A 9,086-nucleotide genomic window follows, 5' to 3' on the forward strand; every position below is an offset into this window, starting at 1 on the left:
TTGCATGAAAGTGTTTGAAAATACCGAGCACATGGTCTTTAGATTTCAAAATAAAAGTCCACACTTTTCGAGAATAATCATCAATAAAAGTAACAAAATATGATACACCACCTAGTGTCTTACCATCCATAGTGCAAACATCAGTGTGAACTAAATCTAGAAAATGTGATCTCCTATGAAGTCTAGAATTATGAAATGATACTCTAGCATGCTTTCCAACAAAATAATGAGTATAAGTATTTAAAGTTGTACCTTTTACAGGAAGTGAGTGCTTCTTGGCTAAGACACTTAGTCCTTTCTCGCTCAAGTGACCAAGACGTATATGCCACAAATCAGAAGAGGAATCATCAGCTACATTCACTTCTTCTTTGCACAACTTTACTTGCAACTGGTAGAGAATAGTGAGACTATTGTCTTCTTTAGCAATAATAAGAGTCCCTTTGGTAATCTTGCATTTTTCACTACCAAAAGAAGTACAATACTCCTCTTGATCCAATGTCTTCACTGAAATAAGATTGAACCGGATATCTGGCGCAAACCTAATATTCTTCAACTGCAACTTGCATCCCATGTTGGTTTCAAGCCACATATCATCCATACCAATGATATCACACACTCCTTTGTCTCCCAATTTAATCTTGCCAAAATTTCCAGCAGTATAGGAAGTGAAAAATACACGCTTCGGAATGACATGACATGAGGAACCAGAGTCCATAATCATCACAGACAAGATTCACATAATTTTCATCATATGTGATAAGAACATCTTCATAAACAATAGCAGCAATTTCTTTATCATTATATTTACCTTTGTCTTCGTTTTTTCTCCTTGATTATTCTCTTTTCAAGAACCCACAATACCTTTTTATATACCCCGACTTGCCACAATGGTTACACATGAACTCCTTTCTTGGCTTGTACTTTCCTCATAACTTGCTTCGACTCTCTGACTTGTCAGAACTGTGAGGTTTTGTACTTTGACTTCTCCCGCGTGACTCTGAAACAAGTGTTTCTGACTAGGAGGAGGCATTAGTCAATCTTCACTCCCTTTTTCTGTCTTTTTCATTCAACATGCTCTCTTTAACCATTGCTAACGTCAACCTTCCTTTTGGAGCTGAGTTAGTCAGTGTTACAACCAGAACTTTCCAACTATCAGGCAAAGAGCTCAACAACAACAAAGCTTGCAGCTCATCATTCAAAGTGATTTCATTATTTGTCAGTTAGTTCATCGTCTCCTGAAAAGTACTCAAGTCCTCCGACATTGATTTACCTTCAATATACTTCATATTGACAAGCTTCTTAATCAAGAATGCTTTGTTTTACACATTCTTCCTCTCATACAACTCTTTCGATTTCTTCCACATCTTCTCGGCATTCGTTTCGGTGTCAACATGTGGATACATGTTAAGATCAAGACATTGCCTAATCAAAGCAACTGCCTTTCGATTCAACTTCTTCCATTCATATCGGATTTAATAGCTTTAGATTTATCCCCCACCACATTGCTATACAACATATGTTCCATGAGAGTCTTTCAAATCAAGTAATTTTGGGAATTCAATTTGATCATATTTGGTCCATGAGTATTTTTCTCCATTTAATCAGCACAGAGATAAACAATCAAAGCTCTAGATACCACTTTGTTGGAAAAACTCAATAGAAGTTCAAAAAAGAACCTGTCTAATAGCGAAAGCATTAAAAATAATTTTTTCACAACCTGTGCGATTAAATAGGCAATACCAAAGATACTCAAAACAACAAATATAATTGCAGAAATTAAATAATCAGACACCAAAATTTTAATGTGAAAAAAATTCCAAAAAAGGGATAAAAAACCCACGAGACCTAGTCCAGTAAAATTTTCCACTATCAAAATAATAGGTATATAATCAGTTTTCTTAGTAGCACTAAAGCATCTCAACAATCAATAAGATACATTATTAAAATTGATGGAATCAATATAAATCCTCCATAAAGTGGGTATCTCAAATTAAACAAAAAAAATAATACAACTAGTAAATTATATTCTAATGTTCATTTCTACACCAAAAATAACATACTAAAATTTGATGAAAATAAAACGAATTTACCGATTTAATCGGATCAAAATAACATACTCCCTTTTCTCCAATTTCTTCTTCTCCCTCGACGGAGAAGCCTTGTTTCGTTTCTTTCTTTCTTTTCAACATGAGAGTCTCTAAAACTCTCTCCCTCTCTCGTAACTTAAAAGCCACTTTCTTTCTTTTATTTATTTATTTTAAAAATTGTGTGGGTTCCACTTGAAATTGGAGACCACCAACAATTTATATACACGAATTGAGGCTGACTAAACCAGTGTCTAACTAACTCTAACGGAATGCTTGCTACTCCTAAGTTAATCATAACAAACTATCCTCTAACTAATAAGATTAACACGGCTAGCCTGGAAGCACTAAATTAACAGCATTTAACTTCTAAAGAACGATTTTATTCATATTTTTGTCAACAAGAATACAGGGTCATGAATTTTGTAAAATCTATGTAGTCTATCTAATGATTTTATTATTACAAAGTGTGAGTCGCATTCTTGTAGCTCATTGGTCATTGACATAGTAACTTAGTAACCCTAGGGAGGATGAATGGTATTATGGCAGTATACCGAAATCTTACATTTTTTTTAGTTTGGTCAAAGAATTTTTGTTTTAATATTTGTCTATGACCAATGTGATAAGACCAGTAAAATTTATTATTTTTAACTAAAAATGTGAAGTTAGCTTGCTAAATTAAAGGTATTAAATTACTAGTTAAAAGTAATAGTCAATATAAATTAACATTAGTGGCTCTTAAATTTTTTTCTTTATTTTATTATTATTTTTTCTTTTGGTCGGGTAAACTTTTCTCGTTATTTATTTATTGTAAATTTGTGCAGATAAATTTGCAACTCACCGGCACGAGTGAATTGGACAAGAGCAACACTGTAACAAATGGCCCAATGAGATAGTTAGGTATTGGACGGTTTGGATTTTGGTCTTACACGTATTTGACAGTTCAGTCTAGAAGTCTTTTAATTTCTCTTTTTGGGTAATGAGTCTTTTAAATTTAAGCCCGAGTTTCACCCTCAACCCTTGTCTTCTAATTTTGGTAAACTAAGGGCCAGAGGCCCAAGGAAAAAAGACAAACTACAAATGCTTACTCTTCTGGGCCAAGTGATCCCAGTAACATCACCTAAAATATGTCATTCACTCATTCTAGTATTCTACCCTTATCCGTCTTTACTTTATATTTTGTGTTAAAAGAAATCATTGACTCATTCACATCCTATATAACATCACCTAAAATATGACATTTTAAGTATTTATACTTTATATAAATTGCCTGTATATCATTTATTAGCTTTTAAATCAATTAATAAATGACTATAAATATATTTTTATATAAAAATTTCATTCTCATAAAAAATATTTCATATATAATAAAAAATTTTAAATATTTTATTTTAATAAATACACAACATACATATAAATGCATTGAAAATTTAAATTTTTCTATAAAAAAAATTTAAATTTGTAACTTTATTATATGCTCTAAGCATACATATTAGCTAAACCTATATATATAATCACTCTTCTCTCAAACTGAATTCAATTTTCCTAATATTTTTCCTCCATCCAAATTTAAAGATGTAACCTTTCACACTAATTAAATACCTCTTCTCTAATTAATTTTGCTACTTGAACAAGGAATAATTAAAGCTTTATTTTGGTCCTGAGATTAATGAGTTGCATTATTTTAATCCTTAACTTATTAATTATTATAATTTAGTCTCCTAAATTAAAAAAATGTATCAATGTAGTTTTTCGTATATTTTTTGTCACCTCAAATTCAATGCCGTTAGTAACGTGACTCAAATCTTGCCATATTAGACATATTAAAATGACGTTATACGTGTTTTGACGCTAAAGAAGACACTAAACGACAGTGTTTGAGGGTTTGAATAATACTAAAACGTTATACTCCTCTATTTTGAACAATTAACCCTCAAACGACATCGTTTAGTATTTTCTTTAGTGCCAAAATGCGTAAAACGTCGTTATAATATATCCAACATGGCAAAGTTTGAACCACGTTATAACGACCCGCATTTTTGAAAAATATAAATATAAATAAGTTATAATTTATTTTATTAATTAGAGCTCCTTAGTTTTAGAAACTAATTTACTAAGAATAATTAAATTGATTTTATGATTACTAAAGGTTAATTTAATTATGATTTATTCTATTAGTTTGAACTATTTCTTAGAAATTATTTTATTAGGCAAAATTAAATTGAATTTTTATAATTATTATTATCATTTGAATTTGGATAAATTAAGGTTATTATATAATTTTTTTATAATAAAATATTTTACATAATTAATTGTATGATAACTAGAATTTAAATAAATTAGGGTTTTTATATAATTTTTATTATAACAAGATATTTCGAGAAAGAATAAAATTATTATTATTATTATTATTATTATTATTATTATTATTATTATTATTATTTTCGCTTTAATTAAAATAAAGTTTAGTTAATATTATTATTATCAAGTTCAAAATCTGCCGGTATAAGTAACTATCGGTACTCTAAGTGAACTTAGTTTTGCTACAGCTTTATCATATATCTTTTATCATTATATTACTAATGTCATTTATATTAGTAACTCATATATATTTATCTCTATATATATTATTACTTGTGTTTTAATATATCCAGCTTTCATAGTTACCCGTTTAAGATATTTATAACTTGAATCGCTGACTCAACAGCTTGAAACTGCGACACCCAACCCCCTTAATGACACGTAGCCCACTATTTCACTGTATAATCATCATCATTAGCCCTTAATTTTCCTTATTCATCACCGAAAGAAAGAAAGGCCGTGAGAGAGAGAGAGAAAGAATGACAAACCATGGAACCTCGCTCCAACCTTCGACGTTCGATTTCTTGAGTTCCGTAACTCCAATAAAAAATCTAATCCGGTTAAAGTGTTCGTATCTTCCTCCTCTTTACATTAATATCACTTTTATTTCGGAGAAGTCGCCGGAGGGAGTCGTTGAACGTTCCATAGCTGCAGCCTTGAGAAGCATCACCGACAAGCTACCGCAAAAAGAGTCAGACAAGATAGAGAGCGGGTACGATAGAGAAGAAGGGAAGGTGTGGTGGTTTTCTTCACTGCCGTTGCTGCCATTGGAGCTGTCAGAAGCTGCCACCGTCATTGTTTGAGGCAGACTGAAAGAGTGGAAGTGACGGTGGCACTGCTGCGTGTGACAACAAGCGACTGCGTTATCGTCGAAGCTCTTTGCCACTATTGCTGGACAAGAGAAATAAGGTTTTTAAACACATTTTATTTTGAGGGTTTCGACAAGTTAAGGTAGAGGCGATTTCTTAAATTCTTTTATTTTAAAAAATTGTTATAAGTTGATATTAATGCGAAAAATGTATGTTTATGATTTTCATAAGTCTTATGGACTAAACTGAGTTGCTTCGAATAAATGTAATTGCTTGCCTGGTTGGTTGTTGTTGAAGTGGTCACTTGATAGTTATATTGATTTCTTGATTGCGTTAGAGTCATTGAGAATTCTGATTTATTAATTTATTTTGTTAAATTGGTGGTTGCTAAATAATTTAAGATTTTTAAATGTTTTGATATTGGAATTGGAATTCTGACCCTGGTTTTGCTGATTTATTGAAAATAATTTGAAGAATTTGAAACAATTGGATATTTGGAAGTTTGAATTTTTGTTTGATTTTGGAAAAGGATTTGAGATTTGGAAATGGTTTGGTTTGGACCCTTGAAGGGTGACAAAAGTCGAAATTTTAGAGAAGATACTGTCGAAATTTTTATAAAAAAAGTTTTGAGATGTTTTGAGGAAGATGAAGTATTTGAATTTGATTTAGAGAAACGGGATGATTTTTGAGCCTCTTGAGAATGTTTTAAATAAGAATAAAACTAAAATTGGTTTTGGTTTAAATGATTTGCTTTTGGTTTATATGATTTGGTTTTGATTCCGAATCGATTATGTTTGATGGTGAATGTGAATGGAATGAGATTATGATGGATATTGTGAGGACGGCAGTTTTGTACCGTTCACGGATTTGGCAAGTTGAGGATGAAGGACTCCCTCTCTTGTCGTGATGTGGGTGTGGGAAAGGTGAAAAGGTACACTCCTCCGTATTATTTTCTCCCACATCTTTCTCTGGTTGTAAGTTGGAAAGGCACACTCTTTCGATGTGGAAAGGTACTCTCCTTCATAATTCCTCCAAGAGAAAGTGGAAAAGCACTCTCTTTCGTTTGTGTTCCTCCTCGGGATGCGCAACCTAGAGACAATGTCCAGTTTAGCTACCAGATGTGTCAGGCTCTGGCAATTTAACCGACACTTGAGATCACGGCCAATAGGGCAGACATGCATCATATTGCATTTGTTTGCTTTGTCTGGGTGTGCTTAAGTATTTTGGTTTGCCTATCTAATATTTTCTGTCTAATTGTTATTTGTTGTACTGGTTGTAATTGCTCTCTTGTTATGTTTGTCTTACATTGTTTGTGTCTGATATTGATTTTGTTTTGTGATTTAGTTTTGATGATGATTTGTTTTGAATTGGACCGTAGGCCGAGTTGATTTGATTTTGGGTCAACAACCGAATTGATTTAATTTGGGCCGGAGGTTGAGTTAGCCGGAGGCCGAGTTGATTTGATTTGGGCCGGAGGCCGTGATTGGTTAGATTAGTGGTAAGTATTTTGGTTAAAATGGTTTCTTAATAAGCGGTGAAATGTATGAAATGTTATTTGCGTGAAAATTTTATAAGAAAATATGAGTTTTATATTTTATTAATGAACTGATAATCACTGCATGCGAAAATAGTTTTATTTAAAATATCTTCTTATAACAATTTTTAAAAATCCCTTATTGAAAACTCTTTTGAGAATGATGTTCTCATCCTCCTACAGACTTTTCTTTTCAAGACGGACAAAGAAGCTTGTAGGGTTTTTGCTAAGTTCTTAGATATGTTATTTTTGCTTGTATACATATGTTATAGATTTCCATCGCCTTTATTATTATAATTTTTTAAGAGGGATAGGAGTTGTATGATTTGTTTGTATATAATATGTATAACTTACTTGTATAAGAAGTTTTGGATATATGTATATACATGTTGGTAAAATTTTAACAGTATTTCCAATTTTTCCAACAAAACAGCGATACGTTTTCGAGTTAAAGGCTCATATCTTATTATTAAGTATATGAAAGTCATCGTAATATTCCTCACTATCAGAGTGGCGCAGCCAAAAGCGTGACACTGGTAGTAAGGGCACGTCACTAACGGCGTTAAGCTCCAACGACGGAAAATACACGAAGAACTACATTTGTGTATTTTTTTTAATTTGGGAGACTAAATTGTAGCAATTGAAAAGTCAATGATTAAATCATTTTAGCTTACTAATTTCAGAGACCAAATTGGATCTTAACTCGACGAGGAGATATGAACAAATTTTTTTTTGTTTTTCACGATATCCTTCAACCCGACAGGCTAAGGACTAATCCACCGCGGTATTGAGTTCTATTTAAAAGTTTACCATTGACCAATGAATTGCTATATGCACAAGGCGAAATTCGAACCACCGATATTTATTTAATTGGACTAGTGAACTAACTACTAAACCATACTAAACCAATCTAACTTGGTTAGATACGAACAAAAATTTATCACATACCAAATTGAATATAGATATGTTACTATAAATTTGTGAATAGTGGAGTAAATTTCTGTATTTTCATTAAAACCTTGATATAGGGGTGACTAGGCAGAAAAATAATGGAAGTGGGGATAGTGATCTCTTACATGGGATGGCAACGTGGAAATCGTGGCCACACATGAGGCACTTGTTCCAATATGAGAGGTAACTTTCCCCTGAGCTCCAAGGCCCTTAAGGCATGACCAAAATCCACCTCATAAATATAGGATAATGGGAGTCCCTTTCTCCCTCACAGACTCATAGTAATCACTTTCTTAAGCCACCCATCGAAGCATGAAATGCCGACGCTATTCAATTCGCCGCATGTATTTGTTCCAAAATCCAAATAATTATAAAAATAAATAAATAAATAGAGGCACCTACTACTGCTGCTAATAATCTTTCAGCTTTTCAGATGTTGTTTGTCTTCTTTTGGTACAAACCTAGCGGGCACCTTGTTTTCCGATTTGTTCTCTTTCTTTTTGTAGCAATTCTATCTAGAGATGACAATGAGATGGATAGTGATCTATTTTTGTCCTACCTAACCTTTTTTTGTCCTAAAATAATTTGTATAAAATTCCTTTATTTTTTATTGGTAGTTAGTAAAAAATTAAATCTTAATATGTCTCGTTTTTATAATATTAAAACCTAATAAATAAAATTAAATTCTAAATTTTATATATTTATATTATATATATATAACTTAAATTAAAATAAAAATTTAAAAATAATACAATATTATTAATTATTTTACTAATTATTTTATATATATTATATACAGTGACGGATTTAGAAAATTTTGTCTGTGGGGATAAAATATATATAATATAATAATAATTTGTATAATTGTACTATAATATTATAAAATATGTTTACTCCTCAAATTATTTAACTAATAAATTAAAACAATAAAATAATAATATAAACAATAACAAATAATTTAAAATTCCATTCTTCTGATTTCATATTTTAAAAAGGTTGAATAATCTTTTCATTGTCAATACAATCAAATATCTCTCTTTTTATATATGTGACTAAACAATCAATTAAAAATCTCCTTTTGGGATCCAACCTCCAACGATGAAGTTCTTTTAAAATATTTCTCCATTACTAATAGGATAAAATTATAAACCTAAGTTAATTAACTAATATAAATAATTCACAATTCTACGCAAATTAAAAAATACAATATAAAATTATATATACAAAATTAATAATCATATATCATTTAAATTGATTTCTAAATTCCAATAGCAACATCTAATGAACTAAACTGCACTAAGGGAAACTAGCCAGTGCCTCTGTTTTCTTTTACAACCAAACTCTATC

Source organism: Arachis hypogaea, chromosome 10 (genome assembly GCF_003086295.3).
Source record: "Arachis hypogaea cultivar Tifrunner chromosome 10, arahy.Tifrunner.gnm2.J5K5, whole genome shotgun sequence".
In the NCBI taxonomy this organism is placed as follows: domain Eukaryota; kingdom Viridiplantae; phylum Streptophyta; class Magnoliopsida; order Fabales; family Fabaceae; genus Arachis; species Arachis hypogaea.